The sequence below is a fragment of the Fukomys damarensis genome, unplaced genomic scaffold, assembly GCF_012274545.1.
Source record: "Fukomys damarensis isolate Sample0158 unplaced genomic scaffold, DMR_v1.0_HiC HiC_scaffold_4, whole genome shotgun sequence".
Classification (NCBI taxonomy): domain Eukaryota; kingdom Metazoa; phylum Chordata; class Mammalia; order Rodentia; family Bathyergidae; genus Fukomys; species Fukomys damarensis.
This window is the reverse complement of record NW_022900916.1, coordinates 12,238,306-12,260,212: the sequence shown is the minus strand read 5'-3', so window position 1 is coordinate 12,260,212 and position 21,907 is coordinate 12,238,306. Positions and strand designations below refer to the sequence as shown.

The 21,907-nt window shown below is 38.2% G+C and overlaps 1 protein-coding gene across 43 annotated transcripts in view; it reads left to right on the top strand.

Moving 5' to 3' along the window:
* The window catches only part of Nrcam (neuronal cell adhesion molecule), a 195,662-nt gene that overhangs the window by 54,781 nt on the left and 118,974 nt on the right, over positions 1–21,907 (top strand). For all 43 annotated transcript variants that reach the window (XM_010614001.3, XM_033756885.1, XM_010614022.3 and 40 more), the window contains one exon: positions 12,314–12,388. The gene's annotated coding sequence lies outside the window, so the exon portion shown is untranslated. The remainder of the gene's footprint in view (positions 1–12,313; positions 12,389–21,907) is intronic.

Here is a 21,907-nt window from a genome sequence, read left to right as displayed (position 1 = left end):
AAAAAAAAAAAAAAAAAAAAAAAAAAAAAAAAAAAAAAAAAAAAAAAAGTAATAATGCATTAATAAGGATGACTTACAGAATGAAAGTTCTGTATTTAATCATTCTACCAATAAATGAGACCCAGATCCAGAGTGAGGGAGCTCTCACAGGAGAAGATGCCTTGGTAACCCAGGAATTCTCTGGTTTCAAATTCTTCCTCCTCCACTGGTTCCAAAGTTGCCATGAGGTCTGCCTCGCACAGGATTGGTTGAAAAGAACTAATGGATTTTCTTCCTTTTCTGCAAGGACCATACCTGGAACCTCCCTTTTGGGAAGTAGTCCTTGCCACCACTATCCCGGAGAAGAGGAATTGTGAGTGAGCCTCAGAGCTCAGGTTTCCCTAGCATGTATCTGATTACACTGGTCCCTGCTAAAGCTAAAAAAATGTACTAACTTCCACATTCAGGAGTTAAGAGTCAAGGAGCCTTTTTCTGGCTAATGTGGGCAGACATACAACATGTGAAGATAGACCCCTCACCCTGCGCTTCCCTTACATGTAAATCACACCTGTCAAAGAGGCTTTTTCCTAATCAGCATATTTAAACTGTAGCATCTCGTCATCTTTGCACCTTCATCCTCACACCAAACTTTACTTTTTCCTTTTAACATGCTATATTTGTTTTGCTTACTGTTTGTCTTTACCAGATAGAAAATGAGTGACAGTACATGAGAACATAGGTTTCTGCCTGTTTTATTATTCGTTACTCTGTCCAGCACCTAGGACAGTGCCTGATATTGATGGATGCTCACTGTCACATGGGTGAAGGCCTTGGGAAATGGGAGTGGAAATGGGAATTTGCTCTTTTTAAAAGTGATAAAAATCTGAGGATTGCAAAATTAAAATACAATTTAAAGTGAAAGAAACTTGGTGCATACACAGTCCTTGCTTACTAGCAGGAGTGTTTCCTAAGTGTTTGGGTCGCTGGCTCAGAAGGGAAGACCTTGAGTGGCTCCGATGTCATGCTTAAATGCAAATGATGCTGGGAATGGCGATAAAGAATGATGCCAAAGAAAGTAGGTGGAAATGGAAATTGGTTCTTTGGCTTCCGAAGTAGTGATTCTCAAAGCAAAGAAATTGAATACAAAATACATTAACAAAAACTCTGTGTCCCTGAAAATGTAAACTTCATTCACATTCCAATCTGGGCAATTTTTCAAGCCTAGTGATCCAGGGTCAGAGGGCACTTGTATTAGCATAGACCTCACTTTGTTAGTTCACCTCTGACTAAACCTCTGAATTCTTTATTATGATGGTGGCCTTCCAGTGACAATAAAGCCCAGCTCACATAACACCAATAACATTTATCCAGCACTTAGACAATCCCAACATGAATTGTCCCCCCAAACTTTTGGAGGTAGGTTGGATTATTAACCTCGTTTCAGTACACAGAGAAGAAGCATTTCCTTAATGTCATCTTATAAAACATTAAATCCATAATTTGATTACTTTACTTATATATAATGGCTCATTTAATACAGGGTATGTTACAATAAAGATGACCTTCTTTAAATAAACAGCTTTGTATTTGAACTTAAGTGTAGTTAGTGACCTGGAACTAATGGTTTTATAGATTTCCTTAAGACCAGGTTTTATAATCTTAATTTGGGAAACTGATTAGAGAACTGAGTGATCAGAGACTTGCAAAGCCATTTGATATGGACCAGGATTAGGCTACTCTATTCCAGTGGTACTACAGAGATATCTTTAAGGGCAGGCTTCCATGTGATTAGGGTGTTCACAGCCATACCTTAAAAACTGTTAGAATTCCTTTTCTTTTTCCTTGGCTGAACAAGTTCCATTTGGTCCAAAAATTTCAGAATAACTAAACCTAAAAATTGGTGCTTACATAGGCAACTAAGAAACAGAGACAGAATCTTCAGGGAGTGGGGCTGGGTACCAAATAATATTAAGGGAAACAGGATAAAAACGTCAGTGAAGCTACACCAGAGTTGTATTTCGATGCTATTTCCTTTCATTTCTGTTGCACTTTATTTCATTTTCCTTCCAGAGCAGTCTTATGAAAAGACCTCAGATTCAGTTCAATGAGCATGTCAAATACTCCGGAAGTTGTGAGAAAATATAAAAGTAAGGGGAGTACTTGTAAGTTTATGTCTGTATTAAAAGGAAACTAGAAAACTAGAACATCTAAAAAAAGAATTTGAACCAGAAATGACTTTTCAGCTTTGAAGAGAAATAATTTATCCAAATGTTGGAGTTTTTCAAAAACCTTTTCTGATTTCATCTTTATAACAAGATGTGTTTACTGCCAGTAACAAAAGTATGCACAGCCAAATTATACTTTCAATAAAAATTTTTCTCTTGTTTCTTTTAAAAAGAATGCATTCATTCTCCTTTAATTACATTCCTGTCTGTACTAAAATCTGATTTATGATATATAACATCATCTAGAATATAAGCTATAATTTTGATACCAATAGAAAATTTATTTGGGCATTTTAAAGTTTGTTGCACATAAAATTTTAAAGGATGCTACCCATGGAATTTTAAAGAGTTTTTTATCCAATTATGATAAAGTTGGTCAGACTAAAGTATAAATTGATAGACCAATAAAATTGCTAGGTTTTAAATCAAGTCAGATTAAACTTTAAAATGAAAATCTTTGTGAGCCTTCATCTCAAAAAGTGATGGTCGTGGAAACTTCTTTGTATGTAGACTGTGGTTCCTGGTACCCATAAAACCAAGACAATTTATAGTAAAATATGGGGAAACATCCTTGGGAATATTCCTCTGGCCATATAAATTACATTCTAAAGATACTTCAAGCATATCGACAGATCTGAATTATATAAATGATAGTTGGTAAAATGATAAATTGTGTAAATGGATCAAGTCAAAACTTTTCTGAACTTGAAAAATAGTCTGGGGTGTACTAGAGGTCAAATCAGATTGCTGTTTAATCAGATTAAAAGTGTGATATGTCCTATTTCTGTCTTTATGCAGAGTTTGAAATGCACAGAAATGTGTGCCCCTTACTTCCTGAAGGCTTTTATTTATCTGCACAAATTAAAATAGTGAGCATGTGGTCATCCTGATTGCAGTAGTCTCACCTTATCTGTGGTTTCACTTTCATTTACCCAAAGTCAACTAAAAATATGAAAAGGAAAATTCCAGAAATAAATAATTCACAAATTTTAATAACCCTTATTACAGTGCATTGTTATAACCATTGTATTTTATTATTGTTGTTGATAATCTATTGTGCCAAATTTTTACACTAAACTATTTTATAGGTATATATGAATAGGAAAATGGATAGTGTAGTTGGTCTCCATATCCATGGATACTAAATCTTTAACCCAACCAATTGTGTATTAAAAATATTCTGAAATAAAATGTATCTATACTGAGCATACACATGCTTTTCTTTTCTTTTTATTCTTCCCTAAATAATACAACAAATCTTTACATAATTGTTACATTGTATTAGGCCAGTCTGCTCCAACTGTTTTGTTTTTAATACTACAGATTGAACCCAGGGCTACACACTCACCCCTCTCTCCCATTTTTTTTAAAGACAGAGTCTCATGAAGTTGCTAAATTGCCCAGACTGGGCTGGAATTTACCATTTTCCTGTCTCAGAGTGCTGGGATTACTGGTGTGCACCACCACACTCAGCTTTGTGTTAGGAATTGAAAGTGTGCAGGACAATGTCTGTAGGTTATATGCAAATACTGTGTCATTTTCTATAAGAGAGTTGAGCATCCTTGAACTGTGTTTTCTGCAGGGATTGCATTTGGTAACCAGGGGACCGCTGCAGGCTTGGGGTTTGGTATGACGCATAGTTTCAGGCATCTGCTGGACATTTTAGAATGTATCTCCTGCAGATGGAGGATGACTGTACATTCAAAAAGTGGGGTTTTTCTTTTTACCACAGATTTCTTAGCATGTAGTATTGTGCCAGTTGGAATTTTTTCCATTTAATAATATATCTTAGAATTAATACCCCTATTTCAAAGGAATAAATGCTGTTTGATTCTTTAAGTTCTTATATATTAATCAAATCAGTGCAGTAGTCACAGTGCCCCTTGTCACCTCTTGTGTCCAGAAAGATACCTAAGTGATCATATTTTGTGACATTTAATGTACTTGTTTTTCTTTGATAAATACTTCTACTGTTTTTGTTTCTTTTTTTTTTTTAAATAACCACAATTTAATTTACCAGGCTGGCAAATTCAAGTGACTCACTTTCAATCAAATTTGGCTTCATCAAGAGATTGTATAATAGGATCTTAAAAGGCTTTATTTTGATTAACATCAAAGAATTAACAATTGGAGGCCTGTTTATAATTTCTTATCTCATCGTGATAGCTCTTTGATATGTTAAATGCTGCCTTTCATCCAGAATTGCTTCACCTATTTTTACAACTGTATAGGAACTCATTTGGAGTTCATTTTTAGTTGGTAGTTTTAAAATTGTTACAGCAGCAAAATGGATAATTTAATCAAATCATTTTTCCCTACCTCCAACCTCGTTGGAATACATTGGCAGCTGTCCACTGCCCTGAAGCTGAATGCTGAAAGAGCAACAGGGGCTGAGTGGCTGGATCTCTGCCTCCTTCTCCCCCTTCCTTAGACCATTTGTCCCATTTTCCTCCTGTGCTTCAGCATCACTGCCCTTTCGCAGCCCTTGAAGGCTGAGTCCAGCCGTTGTCAGGAAGGACTGCCCTCCTCGCCTAAGCCAGTCCTCCTCACTGCACTCTAGGAGGACCACACTTCTCTGCCCTTTCAAAGTTGATATTTTAGCCCCATTTCTGTGCTTGTTTCATCAATATTTATCTCCTAAAGTGGACCAACCATAAGATTCATGAAGGTAGGGAAAGATCTGGTCTGCTGACGCTTTCATTGCTTTTTCACCATTGTATTTTTGGTGCCCAGCACAGACCTTGACAATGGGCAGATTTTGAATGATATTGTGTGTATGAGAGGGTAAATAAGTGACTGCTTTGTGGGCAGGGATTTTTTTCTGTTCTGTTTATTACTGTATCCTGAGTCCCTAGAACAGTGCCTGGGTAGTTCATTGAATAAATTAATGTGGGGTGTTTTTTTTTTTTTGGCTTTTCAAGGATGCAGAAAGTATTGATGGGGGAGTATAGGGTATGAGTTGAGTATTTTTTTTCCTGCAAATATCTCATAATGGTATTTTCATTAACTTAGTTGAAATCTATAGCTGTATTTTTCAAAGTGTGGTAAAATACACCTAACAAAAACATATTTTTAACCACTTTCAAGTGTACAGTTTAGCAGCATTATGTACATTCATATTGTTGTGTGATCATGTGACATTGTCATATAACTGTCTCAGGAGGTTTTTCATCAACTGTACTTATTAAATAACTTCCCATATAGCTGTGGCTTTATAAAACTCTTTGCTTGTCTTAGATTCTTTTCTTCCTAGTCACTTTACATCAAAATCTGATGTATAAACTATACAAACATAAACTCTTTTTGCTTCCCACACAGGGTTGGGTACCTCTTTGTTTCATCCCGTGTCTTAGTTGGTTCCTCATCTGGGTACTGCATTCCTACGTGGATGCTCGCAGGAGCCCTCACTGAGGTCCATCTGTTCACCCACGAAGCAGGTGTCACCTCAGTCAGACCCTGAGGTCATCCTTGCTTCCCCTTCTCTTCACACCCCCTCCCCACATTCATACATGCACACACATGTACATACATGTAAACATCCACACTCACTCCCAAGACACTGAGCTGCTTAAGGACGGGGACCATGTCGTACTTATCCAGAGTCCCGGAGCTGCAGCATATTTGTTGACAGGGTGTGTTTTCCACCCTGTGGAGGAGAAACTTTCCTAAAGTTACTTTCTTCTGGGAATGAAACTTGATAGCCTCATGGGGTACCATGCTTTCCTGCTGACCTGTCATCCTGAGGACATTCTCTTGCTTGTTGCTCATTGTGTAACCCAGGGCCACCTGCACCAGAGCCCTCGGGGTTACCTGTTACAGGTCCCTCCTAGGTCTGTTGAATCAGATTCTAACAAAATCTCTTTATTTTCAGTCTTACCTATTTTTGTAGGTACAGTACTATTATAGTCCATCCTGTAAAACCTGTATTTATTTTTGTATATTTAATGAACTTGAAAAGCAGTTTCTTACTATGTGCTGTATAAAAATTTTAAGATATTCATATATTCATTGATATCACCTTCCTTTAATTTTTTTCTTCTCTAGGTGAAGTAAGTTACTTTGTTTCTGTCTAGACTTAATATCCCTTAATCATTTATTGCTCTGCTGCTCTGAATATACTACTGTTTTTTTAAATGAGATCATTCCTTTTAGATTATCTGTATAAGGAAGCCATGAGAACTAGAATTCATCTAATATTTTATTATGTTCATGATATGCTGTCTCTATGAGATGGGGCAGACCTGGCTGTTATAACAAACAACTTAAATTGGGGAAATGTTATGCAATTAGAGTCCTTCCACTTCGTGTAATAGTTCATTGGGTGATGGAGACCATAAGTATGGGGAGAAGATTTCTACTCTTTACCCTATGGGGATCTGAGCTGACAGGGACCATGCTGTAGGACTTCTGAGGTCACACTGGCTTTGGGATTGGCCTCCTCCAGAAGTGGAGACAGAAGAGGTGACAGAAAAGACCTTACTTGTTTAACAAAGTTATACATACAATATTAGCTCCTTTACATCTCACAGTCTCACCCAGATACAAAAGAGTTGGATAGAAGCCTGTTCCCCACAGCCACTGTGCATGGCAGAAAGGGATGTGACTCTTGAATAGACATCTCACCATTACCGTACAACAAATTTTCTGGGTGCTATGAAATTGTGAAGCATTATAATAACAGATTGCCAGTGCTCCCACAGCAGTTCACTCACTACTGGAAGTTTGCATCAGCCTGCAAGGTAGCAAAGCATAGTGTCACTTGAGGCAGTTGGACAGTTCTATGGGTAGTCAGTCTTCTCTATTTGATTTATCAGGGATCTGTGGCTTCCTTTTTTTCTTGAAAGGCAATGCATGGCTCACATTGGTACCTTTGTAAGTTTCTGTCTGGATGGATCCCTTCTTGTTCCACTCTGACTTTTAAAAGATGGATATTACAGAGTTGGTCCCAAGTCTACATTTACTGGTAGTAAAATGAATTAGATACTAAACTTAGGGCAAAAATCATGGCCAAGTTTCCACAAATACCTAGCCACCCAGGTTGTGTGTATGTGTGGGGCCCCTCTTGGTGCCATCTGGTTGAACCAGAGGTTGGAGAAGTGGCTTTGTTTCAGACCATGCTTTCTGCTTCTTGGGGTGCACTTTGTTTCATAGGCTACGGGAATGAGGAGAACTGGGTCTCAACATTATTTTGGATATTTACCATGCCAAAGTGAATTAGGATGCAGGATGATGGGCATACCCCAGAGAAGCCAAAGATGAATGCATTGTTATTCTTTTCTCCAATTAGTAAGTATGAATGGGTCCCAAATTCGGTCCAAGGATAATGCCAATAGCAGAAAGTTAAGAAAAAAAGTTTAGGTGTTTGTCTGTGATTTTCATTCTCCTCAAGTTTTGTTAAGGCCAAAAATAAAAATAATTTTGTTAATTATATCATTTTATAGTGATAAAACAGCAAGATAACTTTGCATGCTACATAAATACATAATAGTACACATGGTATACACATATATTGCTACATATAAAGTTTTCAAAATTGATGTTCTGAAAAGTATTTCTCAGCTATATTTGTCTTGAAGATTGTTAACAGGGAATAATTGTCATAATTAAAAACAGAATTGGTTGGCGGGATCAAATGCTTGATATGTCTATGTCACTTACCTTACTCTTTCAGAAGGCCAGTTTATAGAAATCAGTTTCACAAGAACTAAATAGTAGATATTGTTAATGTCTTCACAGTTGTGCCATAAGTATGAACCAAATAAAATTATGCACTGTTTTCACTGGATTATACTTTTTACCTAATAGTGGTTTGCAGTAGATGATTTTCAATTGTCTTGAATGTTACGGATTCTTATTTTAAAATAAAACAAGAATCCTGCAGAAATTTATATGCCAATAAACAGCAACTTAGGGCATTTAGGACGTCCATTATTTTATTTTTCCAGGAGTGGCCAAGGCAGGTATTCACTTTTTGAATTGATGAATTTTTCATATTATACAGTATTTCTAAAGTATTTTCATTGTAATTGGTTTATTATGTGCTCTGGCCTTTGGGCTTTTTACATTTTTCACCTAGATGCTATTCATCTTTTCTGAAGGCTACTTGTAAAATACATCAAATTTCTTCTTGACCTTTTGACATAGGACCAACCAGTTTTCCTTAATGCAATAAATTGATTGTATTTAGATTAAAAAATAAATTGCTACTTGGTCATTGGACAAATAGCAATAGTGTATTACTATTCTGTTGACCTAAATGCATTTCAAAGTGATCAAAGTCCATTGACACAGTTGTCGAAGAAGAGTGATGAATACAACAAAAATTTATTTCTTAGAAATGTTTGGCATAGTTGCTGACATGGTGATATAATTAATATGCAGTCTTTTGGTAGTTCTTGCAAAGGCTTTTGGATTTCAATTGCTATATGGAGGTTTAAAATGTGGCTCTATCCGTAATATAAATAAGGATGAAATAATTCTCCACATGATGCCTTGGAACCATACCCAAGCAAATTATTTATGTGCTTCATTCACAATATTTTGCCCTGAATTGAATTATGCAAAAAATAAACAGCACTTATCAAAAGAACCACATTCCTTTGATTTCCCTTTAAAATGTATTTTCAAATGCATCTTCTTCCATACTCTACAAAAATATTTTCCAGCATTTTCATACTTGCTTCTTGTGAAATACTAAAAAATACAGTTGGCAAGGAAGCCTGGAAATGAAGAGACAATAGGAGTCACAGAAGCTTTAGTTTAGACCATAGCATATGGGAGACACACTGAGGGCTCCAACTCCGAGCTGTGGGGATTCCCTGCGGACAGCTCTGGAGCTCACCCCATTTGCATCCTTGCTGAAGTTTTGGACTCTCTGCATCATCTCTCTTCTTGACCTGGTATTTCTTGGCTTTCTCCATGCTTGTCTCAGTCTGGCTGCTCTCTGGCAGCTTCCTCTTCTGCTGCCCTGTTCTTAAATCTCGGCAGTACCTCCAAAGTTTATCCTTATTCTCTCTCAATACTACGGTATAAAGTAAAAATGCACAGCCTTTGTATTCACACTGAAGGGGTTTCATATTCCAGCTGTATTATTTGGAGTCATTTACTGAACTTCTCTGTGCTTCAGTTACTTCTCCTGTATCAAAGAGAAAGTAATACTTATAGAACTGGTGCATCACTTGCTATAATATGCACACACATTCTGGGCATTAGTAGCATCTCATTAAATTTTAGTTCTCTTATCTCTAGGAAAAATCATAGTAATTTTACTGATACATCTTCAGTTGATTAATTCTCCAGTATTTATCTGTAGCCTAAGGTTGTCTGTGATTTAGATTTTTTGACGGTGGCTCTATAGCTACATAGTATAAGTCAGTGATGGCGAACCTTTTAGAGCTTTCAGTGATGCAAACAGCCCGCTGTGGCACGTGTACCATAGGTTCACCACCACTGGCATAGGTTCTCAAACCATGAGGACTGTCAAACATTTGGAGAGAAGAGTCTCCCAAAGGGCTTGGCCCCACAAACTGGAGCACTCTCTAAATTTCTGTTGATTTTACCACATACAGAAATATATTTTAAAAGAGATTTTAGGAAGGAACAAGCAACCCTCTTGAGTTGCATATTTGCTTTACCAGACATGATTATGTGGAGGTGAAGGCATGTACTGTTTTTAGCCAGGGAACGTAGGGCTTCTTACATTGCACTCTGATTCTGAGATCCCTAAGGAAGATACTTATAGTGGGGACATTGACAAATCAAGACAGGTGAAATTGTTGTTAGCTGGGCCTTGGTCTCAAATCTTAATGCAGAGCTCCATCTTACTTAGCCTGGAAGAGGTGGCATCCTCCTTTCCCCTGAGTGAAGGAGTCGGTTTGAATGGCCTAGAAGCAGAGTACCCCATCAGGCAGGGTCTAATTCCCTTAAGCACAAACCAGTGTCAGCCATTACCACTGCCAGGTAAAGGGAAAGACTAATCCCCAACACACAGTGGCAGAAGGAGGACCCTGACTGCGTGACCTGGCTGTCTGCCTGAGGTTCTCAGTAGGGCCGGAAGCACAGGGCCAAGCTGCCCGGGCAGGGAGATGGAGTGAAAGATGACAGGGTACAGAAGAGGAACGGGCCACACCCACATGCCAGCCTACAAAGTCCCACCCATAAAGGTGCGCTGAGATAGTGAGACAAATACAGATCACCAAATTACTTCATTAATGAAGTAATTCATAAAGAAGGATGTGGAATACTAGCAGTTACCATTGCCCAATCAATAGTCTTAATCTCAAGTGCTTTCCATCTGTGCATCCTGATGCTTCTCTGGGAGGAGTTAGTATGCACTTGTTGGGGGTGGAGTTGGGAAGGAGGCAGGGTTACTCTGGAAACTGAGAACTTTGGGCATTGGTTGCTGGAACACCTCCTCCACAATCTCCCTAGCCATTCTGTGCCCACTTACCACTCATGCTACTGACAAATATTCTTTCATCCCATCTGAACTCTTTAATGGGTCTTTACTGTTCTCAAGTAATGTTAAGATTACTAGAGTGCCTGATGCCCTTTGTTTTCTGTTTCCAAATGGCCTGGATAGCCTTGCCTCTTGCCATCTTTCCAACCTCCTGCCTGTGCCTTTGGTTCCATGGCCACTCACTCGGTCACTGCCCCTTGCCTTGCACCTGCACTTCTCTGTCCCCAGGACACCCTTCATACCCATCTTTAAACTTCCATTCTGTTGGTACCTCCTTTGGAAAGCTGGCCTGGAGGTCTTATTGTAAAATTTATGGTTCTTTCTTCTGTGGTATACTGTGTTTTGGGGTGTTTGTTGGTATTTCTGGATGTTTTCATGATCAGCAAGTGAACTGAGATCTCTGATGGTAGGAAGCATACCTTACTTGAATTTTATTTTTTCCTTACAGTGTATCTATCCATTGTATTGACAGATATATATAAATGCTCAAATAAGTCTATTAATTAAATTGTTTCTGGTGACACAGCTTTAAATTCCTGTACAGTCTCTCCTGTACACTCTAGAGGGTTTTTTAAAAAGTGGAACCAAAATGACAAGAAACCCTTTATTACTTTAAAATTGGTTTCAACTCTGAGACACCAATATTGAATCCTGATAAAATCCTGATAAAATGCAATGAAAACCTATAAGGAATCATTTTGCATGTAAATAAGATAGGGTGTTTTTTTTCTTTTTTAGCAAATTAAAGTAGACTATTTTATAACATAGGCATAACTAAAGAAGCTGAGATTATTTCATGCCTATTTCATTCCTGGAATAATTTTGTAATTCATGGTAAGTCCTGATATTTGAGTGCAGCTCAGAGTCTTTGAATTGATTTTTGTTTTTCCTCTCTGAGAGATGTTTTCAGAGGTTGATAGTATGCTTTCTGTTTTCAAAAATCCAAGTTCTATAAAGATACAAACCCTCCCTTAGAAAACCTTGTGCGTCACTGAGTAGGCTAAAAGTTGAAGCGTAATGTGCTCAGTTGTGATTGTTCTAGTCCCCATTTATGGTCCCTTTTTCTGGCTGATTTTTAGTTGGAATGTTTACAAAGGAAAGATTGAGGCTAAGGTGAATAGAGTTGGATGTGATGAAGTCTGGAGCTGTCCGTAGCTAAGCCTTGGTCATAGCCCAGGTGGAACTTTGTCCTCAGAGCTTGGCTGTTGCATCATCTATTCATGATCTTCGTTTTAGACTTCATTCAAACATAGAAAAAAAAATTCTGTGCTACTAATTGTAAATAATGATAGTAAGCCATCAGAAAAGGCATACTTCACACACTATATATAAATTTATGTATCCTCTCTATATGTAAACACAATCCTTTATTATCTAAAATGAAAACAGAAAGCAGACAGGACTCTTCAGCCTGGAATCCACTTATGAGATGTGCACCAGACTTCTAGTCACCCCTCTGCCGTCACTTTTGATTGAAGCCAGCAGAGAGATGTTTTGGCAAATGGATTCAGAATTTGGCTTTCCTTGCAGGGCTCTCTGTGTAATTGTGTTTCCCATCACGGAGTTAGTTGGAGTTAATGTATTGACAATCTGCTGTGACTGATGACAGTCAGTGTCTTGTTAACATTTTCCCTCTTTCTTCAATCCACAGAGCAATGCTAAGACGACCTTTGATTTAAAAAATTAAAAGGAGAAGCAACTTCTTCGGATAAGAAGACCTTCAAAGGTATGGGTGTGTCATCTTGAAATGCTTAAAGTAGTAGTTAAAGAAGGAAATTTACCATAAATGATGTGATCATGTAACAGTATTGCATTATTTAATACTTTTCAATCTAGAGAGAATAATAAAAGACAGGGATGTGAATGCAAAAACATTTCTCATACTATTCGTCAGAGAGGATTAATCAGATAGAGAGTGAAGAAAACCAGCTCTGTTTCTTTTTATATCATAATAAGATTTCTGTTTTACTAAATCATGAGTCATAAAGCCCAGAAAAATGCAAGATTAAAAACACTGCTAATAAAAATATGCTCCATTATGATTCAATCATATATCAAAACGCTGAGAATACATGATCCTTATGTGATTTTTTCTCATCTCAGTGAATAAAATAATAATAATAATAAATAAAAGTCAGTTTTGGAAGTTTAAATATCACTTGGAAATGTGTTTTCTGCTTTTTTTTTTTTTTTTTTAACAAGGGATCAAACCCAGGACCTTGTGCTTGCAAGCCAGGTGCAGCACCACTAAGCTAAGTCCCTGGCCCTGTTTTCTGCTTTATAAATCCCTTCTCTACTCTCACTGCCCACCTCATTCCCATTATGTCATTTAGAATTATCAACTCTGGAACAATCCCTGTCAGGCCTATGGGGCCTTCTGAAAGGCCATCTATTATAGCCCTGAACTTGATGAAAAATATCTTAAATGCAGATCTGCAATACAGTTCAGAGAACTATATCTCAACCCATAAATAGCCTTCTTAGGAATTATGAGAGCACAATTGTTCAGACATTTAGGCCCATGCCTCATAGGTTTTGTTGAGTAAATACACTCTGAGGGATTTTAATTAAGAAGTTCATATGTAAGATTTTGTACAGATAGTAAAATCCTTCCAGCATGTTGTGCCTTATTCTTTAGAATTCTTAAATTGATCCATTGAAATGTCATTATGTAATTAAGAGGAAGTGATTCATGCCTCTGCTCAATTCACATTCATTGTATTATGTTAAAAGGGATTTCAAGGGCCACAAATGTAGCTCAGTGGCACTGTACCTGCCTGCCAAGCACAAGATTCTGTGTTTGATCCCTGATACCAGGGGAAATAAATAAATAAACAAACAAAAGTGATTTTATATGACTTAGTAGTTCGTACAGTGTTTCAGAATACCATCAGAAATCCCCAAATCAGTAACCTAGAAATGAACATTGCTTTGTAAATCAAATAGCACACCTGTTGTTCAACTTGAATCCTTAAAACATGAAAATGAACAAAAACTAGCAAAATACATACTCATAACCAATATCAAAAAAGCCTGGATGCTGTATAGTGGCTCTTTTAATAGAAAGCTCCTATAGTTAAGACAAAATGACTTATTATAAAGTTCTGATATACCCCTCCCCTACAAGTGTCCATATTTTATAAAGTAAAAAACATCCACAAAGGAAAGTAATATAACAGTCTACTCAACCCATAAAGATATGGCATATGTTCATACCAAATCACAATTATTAGAGATTATGAATTAGTAATAATGGTGTTGAGTAGTAGAGTGGCTTGCCAATAAATACTAGTATCACTCTTAAATCACGATGTCACCTCCTACAGCTGATATGTGGTGTAATACCTGTGAGAGGTAAAAAAGGAAGGGCAGGCACTTACTGTAAATGGTAGTTTCTAATGAGAGCAAAATACATGAAGACAAGACAAACACAGGAACCTCAGGAAGCAGCACTGTAAAGGTCTCATTATTGGGGTGCAGCTATGGGCTCTGTCCTACTTCTTTGCACTCTGGATAGTTCTAAGGGAATGTCCTGGCTGGGTGCCATATTTTCTCTTCCTTTCATCTCATGAAAGATATTTGATTTAAAAAGAACAAAATCTGTCTTCTACCAGAACAAGTAGAAAGGCTCAATTCCATCTTTTTCAATACATAGTTCTTACTGATCTTTTTGACTAGCCTTTTATTAAGTGATTAGTGAGAATTTATAGTTGTAAGGCTTAATTAGAACCACTAAAATACTTCATTTTATCTTTCTAGGTGGTTTTATCCAGCCAAAACCAGATACTGAGTGTCTTTCCAGTTTCTTTCCTGGGTCTCAAAAAGACTTGCAGAGTTATCTGTAAATTGTAAAGCTTATTCAGAATGCCTCCAGGCTACTGGAGACTTGGCCTTTGACAGAATAAGAAAGTTGGTTTTTGTTTTTGTTTCGTAGCTAAAGATTTCATTTGTTTTTCCCACTATTACTGGTGTCCTGGGATATCTAAAGATAAAAGCAGCCAGAGCTATGGGATGTGGTTTGTGAATCCCCACATCTATTCCGAGTCTTTCTTTGGGAAGTGCTATCAGCACCTGTCCAGTGTTGCACATAAAAACTATGTCCAGGCCTGGGGATTTAGCTTAGTGGTTCTGGCCCCTGCTTCACAAGCACAGGGTTCCAAGTTTGATCCCTGATACAAAAAACAAAAACAACAACAGCAACAACTATGTCCACAGTTGTCATTTGTCCCTCTGTGCAAATTCTCACCATGGAAAATCTTCCTTCTCCTTGGTTTGAAAAACTAGGCTAAAATGCAGGCCTGCTAATGATGGCATTTCAATAATTAACTAGAGGGAGGCACAGAGACCTCATGAAATGGCTGTTTATCCTGTTTTTTTATTCTGGCTGCACTAGTAAATTTGAAATAATGCCTATGCTACACTTTAAAGCAGTTTCCATTTGGCAAACTATGTAGAAAAATCTACCAGGCTATTGGAATTGTTTACTGGTTTTGTGTGGTTGGTGATTTGAAAGTTAATCTTTCCTTTTGGCTTATAGAATTAAGTGTTCAAAGTTATTCATACATCTCGGAAGAATGGTAATTATATTCTGAATGGATAATAAAACTGATTAGAAAGATTTTATCTTATATTTTATTTGATTTGTGAATATGAATTAATACATTATTACAAAGCCTAACTATAACTATAAATGTAATTTTTGATACAATGTAACAGTAAAGAGACCTATCAGAATTTTGGCTTATAGAATTATTTTTTAAATTTTTTATTTTATTTTTTTCAAATCTTTTTTCTGATACTGAGGATCCAACTCAGGACCTTGCACTTGTGAGGCAGGTGAGGGGCCACTGAGCTGAAGCCCAGGCCTGCTTATAGAAAGCCTAGTAATTTTATTTCATGTTAATTTATACTAGTCAAATTCAGAAAGCACACAGTATTCTTAGACAGCATATTCACCCCAAAACACTGAAATGAAAAGCTCATGGAGCTCATGGAGACCAGCCAGAATACACAGCAAGACCTTGTCTCAAAAAACTGAAACCTAACTAAATAAATGTATGCAAAAGTTATTCACTTCTTTATTGTTATATATTAGATGAGTTTGACACAATGTTTAGTCATCCAGAAAACCAGGACAGTCTTTCCTTATATTTATTAACTCCCTTCCTCTTCACCCTCACACGTCACAAGGGCAAGCTCTGGATTTCCACTGAGCTGGGCATCTCTGGAAACCTTAGCACACTTAGCCCCGCTGTGATCATGCCAAACATCTCCACAGCAGAGTACTCAGCACTCAAGTGCAGCATTCCGGTAACTGGCTGACAGTGTGACGAGTAACATTCTGTTCTTCTGTCCTGGCTGTGGCCCAGCTTCCCATTCCTGTGTGGAGTCTGAGCAGCGCCCTGTGTCCTGGGGTAGATGGAAGCACAGAAAATCTCATGCACAGTGCTTCTGTATAGAGCTGGAATTATATTTCCTGACGCTCATCTCTGAGTTATAATGGTGCCCATGACTGAAGTGCCTTCACCAGCCCCTTCCTGTCCCTTGCCTCCTGTCTTCATTGTCATGGGATACACCATTTTTTTCTCTGGACACTCGACCCTCTCCCCCTCCCACCACTCTTGGCTGCCCAGTTTAGTAGCCATTTTTAAAGGCTCAGAAAGAGCAGTTGGAAGGCATCTCAAGAAAGACAACAACATTCTCTTGGAAGAAGGTGGGCTTTGGTGAGACTGTGATGAGAAAGGTGGTGTTGTGTTTTTGTGGCAGCAACAATTAGTGCTAGTGGTCAGTAAGGAACCCCTGCAGCTTTCATGTGTTTCTCCTTCTCCTCCATTGTAAACCCAGGGAGAAATGTCTGCCTTGGAATTGGGAGGAAAAAATTGCCTGAATCCTTGCAGTAAAGGAAATGTAGCGACTTAGCCTTTGTACACCAAAGGCCTCATGCACTGACTTCTTTGATGAGCTCTATACAGATACTTAATGGATCCAATTTGATTTCCCTGCTGCTGCACATTTGGCTCATAGTCCTTAACTGTTTTCTAGGGTTGTCAGCAAAAGAGCTGATGCGATCAGGCTAGACCAGTGGACCATGGTCCGTAGCAGTGCCACCAAACAGAAGGGAGACACTGCCCTATGATCCTTGTTCCCAGCAAGTTCTACCCCTGCTAGAGGTTCCTTATTCCAAACGATAATAATGGCATCCTTGATTCATTCAGAATTATGATCAGCATTCTCATAAAAAGTATTATTTATTGAACTTTAATTGCCACAGCCAATTGAGATCCTCCAAGTGTGGACGACCTGAACTGAGGTGAGACACAGCAGGGACACTGGAAAGCCTCCTGTGATCTGGTGCCTGGGTTGTCAGCACAGCCCTTCCACCAGCATCTGGCCATTTCATCCCTGGCTGCTTTCGGAGGGAGTTGAATTCTGGCAGGAGGGTTATCTAGGGAACTACCCAGGAGGAAAATGAAGCCTGGTGTGGAGCGGGAGGCCAGGCCTAGGCGCCTGCTGGTAATGCAGTATGTTGCTGTCACAATTGACTGCGTACACAAATAGATGCTTGGCTTTTTTTTTTTTTTTTTTTGCTTTGCTTTGCTTTGTTTTGTTTTATTTTGCCTTTTGTGACAGCATTCATTTTGTATGAAAAAGAGAAAGAAAAATCCTCTGGATGGATTCAAGTTTTCATATGTGCAGAAGGCATTTACAGCTTTTGTCAAACTTAGCAGGTCTCTGAAGATTCTTTGTTTCTGGTTGACTGTTGTGGCAAGCGAGTCCATAAAGTACTCGGAAGCCTGGAAAGGATGATTTCTATTGAAAGATCTGGGAAGAATATGGTGCATGGAGACGGTGTTAAAAGGGGTTTTGTTTTTTGCAGCATGGTAGGAGTCCACATTCAAATTGCAGCTCTGGATTATTTAGCATGCTCTGATTAAACAATGAGGCATGCCAGCCTATGACAGCAGTGTTGATTAATGCATTCCTTGAATGTGTTGATTAATGTTCTCCTAGGATGCCTCCTTAAGCTTCCAACTGCAGCTGAGGTGTGCCCGATGTGCTCCTTGACCGGCTGCAGCTCTGCACTCGTGGGCCCATTTGCAAACGGGTTGTCTGTGTTTATTTCACACCGGCACCTTTATGAATCAAACCACAGACCTGGCAGACTCTGTTATTATTAATCAAATAACAGAAATACTCTCTTATAACAGTTTCCTCTGCTGTAACCTGGTAGGGATTCTATAAACTCTGAAGTTCACAGGAGGAGTGTTCTTCTAGTAAACAGAAATTTTTGGTGGTGCTCATCTGTTTGGTCAGTCATCCTGCCCTGTGCCTAATTTTTGTTCTTTTCAAAGTTCTCCATTGGAAGTACGTAGAGTGCAGTTCACTGGATGGCATAAGCAATGTGCAAACGGGCTGTCCTGTAGACAGTGTGTGGACCTGGGGTCTCATTCAGAAACCCACTCATCCTGGAGGAGTGACCCTATCAGCTGGCCAGGGTAATTCCACTTCCAGTCTCTTACTGTATTCTGAATCCGCATTAAACCATTTTTTCATGGCATGTTAAAAAAAAAAAGGACCCTCTTCATATAGTTCTTCTCAGCTATTGGTTTGAAATAGACAAGTGAGTTTTTTGTTTGTTTAGTATCTTTTACTTGTTACCAGAGACATAAGAATACTGCTACTTTAAAAACATTCTGACCATTTAATTCTTAGCAAGAAGATTAAAATGATCAGAAAGCCATGTTCCAAAATGCTGAATGAGGAGCCTAGTGAAAAAGAAACGGCCCAGTGATCTTTGGTGATGGTGTTGGCTGAGATGACATGAGACTCCAGCAGTTTGACAAAGGAAATCCTCAGTGCCATTCGGAAAAGCTGCTTATAACATTGAGAAAAGCAAAGCAAACAAGCCCATTCTGAACATGAAGGAATTTTTATATAGTAGAGAATTACTACATTAAACGATTACATAAAGAAGTGGTAAAGTCACCATATTTATATTATTTAAATCTTGACATGAAGTTGCCTGTGAAGGATGGCATTCTGACATTTTTAAGGCTAAGACTATAATGAGGAGTCTCCCATTTAGAAATGTCATTGGTAAGACCATTCAAAAGTTAGCTTTGGAAGATCGTAGAGTAAATGACTTCTCTTATTTGATTAATAATATTTGATCCCAATTCATTATTGTTTTAAAATGTTAAGGTATGTCTGTCACACAGGAATATTTGTGGAAATAGAAAAGAAAATTCTGAACTATTTCTATGGCACTTGTATCTGTAAGCTTCTTTTGGAGCTCAAGGTACGATGAATATGTGTTTCAAAGAAAATTATATTTTACTGCAATACAGTTGATGTGGAGGACATTTGGTAAAATTAAGGGTATTTGAAACTTATTAGTCTTTAGAGAACTTCTAATTATGTGCTATATTTAAAAGAGAGTGCACTAAAATAACTTACTAAGATGGAGTTCACATTTGTGATTAGACATGCATTTTCTTGGTCTACTTGAATTCTACAAGAGTTGATGGGGTAAACAAAGAGAAGCTGTGAACATGATTAATCCGTTTTTCTGCAAAGCTTTTGATACTGTACTGAATAAAAGCTTACTGACAGAAGCTGTTAGCCTGGTGAAGAAAGGGCATAGGGACAAGTTATGAAAGGAAAGAATGGAAAGCAAAAGACAATCCAACATAGAGAAGCATGGGGAAAACGGTTCTGCAACTTTCTATTTATTTATTTAGTTAGTTAGTTTAAAAGCACAGAGAATATGTAATTTCCTAAATGGCTGTGTTCATGGGGATGGGCAGCACTGAGAAGGAATTTTAAAAATATAACTAGACAAAGCTATTATATTTAAGTGATTCATATGACTTGGGATGTATACCTAAATTTCAAGAGTGTTGTAAAATATTTCTTTATTATGTAGCATTTGCCTCTTATACAGAATACAGCTACAGATATGCCTTGCTACAAAAGTCTTCAAATTAATTCAGTGTATAAGGTAATAAGCATGCAACTGTTGTATGTTTTAGAAGGCACTCAAAAATCTTTCTTGTCATGGATGAGAAACATTGCAGAGAGCCCCTTGAACAATCCTGTGCCCCTAGTTCATGCTCTGTAAAAATTATTTGAATTGAAATGAATACTTGTTACCTACCCAAACCAGAAGTTACTCCTAAGGGAACTGTTTATGGTAAACTGATGGGCATTTTCATTTTCCTGAAAACAGATCTTTGTAAGCTAGAACTTCCTTGTGTAGCTTAGTCCTAAATTCAGTGAGCAAGTAGATTTCAAATAACTACATTATAATGGATTAATTTTGTCCAAATTATTTTTGTTACCGCAGTATAACTGCCTTGATCTGGTAAGGACCTGATATGTAAGACACAGAAAATCTTTGTTAGAAAGAGTAGATAATTGAAGCTGGGCATGGTGGCACAGCCTGTAATCCCAGCACTCTGGGAGGCTGAGGCAGGAGGGTCACAAATTGAAGCACAGCCTGGGCAACTAAGTAACTTAGCAAGACTGCCTCAAAAAAAAGATAGGGGGCTGAGTGTGTAGCTCAGTGGGAAGGTCCTAGGTTCACTCTCCAGACACACACACACACACACACACACACACACACACACAGTAAGTAATTGAAAGACTTTCTTTTATAAAATAGATTTTCCCTCTTAAGTAACATGTTCAACAACCATTGAATGAGTGATGGGACTACAGCCCATAGTTGAACCTAGAATCTCAGCATTTTATTGACTCTAAATCAAAGTTTATTCTGAAGTTATTTGAATTTCATTAATAGAAATAAAATACTGACTTATGAGACCTATATGCAGTGCCTATATTGTGGCCACCTTAATAAGCATGATTGATTGCTTCTTATATACTATATAGAAACTGGTGACAGGGTTTTAAAGCTTGAAAATAGCCAGGCACGGCTGTTGGCCTTCCGTGTCCTGTGTTCTTCAGTCATATAAATGTCATTGACTATTCACGTCACTGAGCACACGAGGAGGAAGCAGGGTGTGGTCCCTAAAGGTTAAGTGTGTGAGAGAAGCTGAAAGTGCTCTGAGTGCAAGGCTGGTGGCCACTACATACTGGGCCCTGGGCTTTGACTTGAATTATGAAGGAAGAGTGGCATGGCCCTAAAAGTAGTTTGGAATAATTAAAGAGTAGAAGACAAGTGGGGTGGCACACACTTGTAATTCCAGCACTCAGGAGGCTGAGGCAGGAAGATTGCCATGAGTTCAAGACCAGGCCAACTCCAACTTCCGAGTAAGGGCTTGTCTCAAAAAATTTTTTTTAGAGAATAGAAATTAGGGTGGGGAAAATGTCAAGATCTTGAGTAGGGAGGAAGATAAGCATGGCTTTTGCATGGCAAAGGAAAAAAGTAAACCATTTTAAAGCAGAAAATAGACCAAAGTGATTGAAAGTCATTTTGGAGATGCTTCCCTCCCTTCCCTTCTCCCATCCTTCTTCGTTCTCTTCTTTTTTCCCTCCCTTCCTTGTGTGTGTGTGCAGAAACATTCATTTGTTCGGTCTTGAATGAGCTACTGTGTTTCAGACATCCTCAAGAAATAACCAGTGAGGAATACAGGAAATATACCCAGCACAGTAACTGCAATATGATATAATTTGTCTACAGATGTCAAAAAATATGTGTGTATGTATCTACACATGTATGTATGTATGTATATGTCAAGGTATAATGGTCATATAAAGACAGCGCTTCAAGAAGGCATTCAGATAAGGAGTGAGAGAGACAGAGCCCAGGCCCTGCGTGAGGGTGAGGGTGAGGGTGAAGGTGAGGGAGAGGGGAGACAGCTCAGAGTACACCTGAGGGGACCTGTGTGCTAGTTGGCAGCGAAGTGTGAGGAAAAGCTGGGCCTGGCTCTGACCTTATAGACTGGGTAGCCGGTGATGCTGCTGACCAGAATGAGAAATGAAAATGAAAGTTGCTTTTGAGAGGAAGAGAGTGTGATTGTGAACATGTTGAATTTGAAATCATGCCTAATTGCAAATATATTTTTTGAGTTTAAATTATATTCAACTATTAAATTCTTTAAAAGGAATTGCTTTGACAAAGTTAATTGGTCATTGATATCTTAAGAGAACTCAGTGAAAGAATGTAAAAAATGAGGCAAGCAGACTGCTATCAGTTTGATAGATAATTTATACTGAGATCCCAAAACATGGGCATAGGTGGAGGAAGTGGTAAGTAGAGAGGGCACAAGTCAGGCAAACA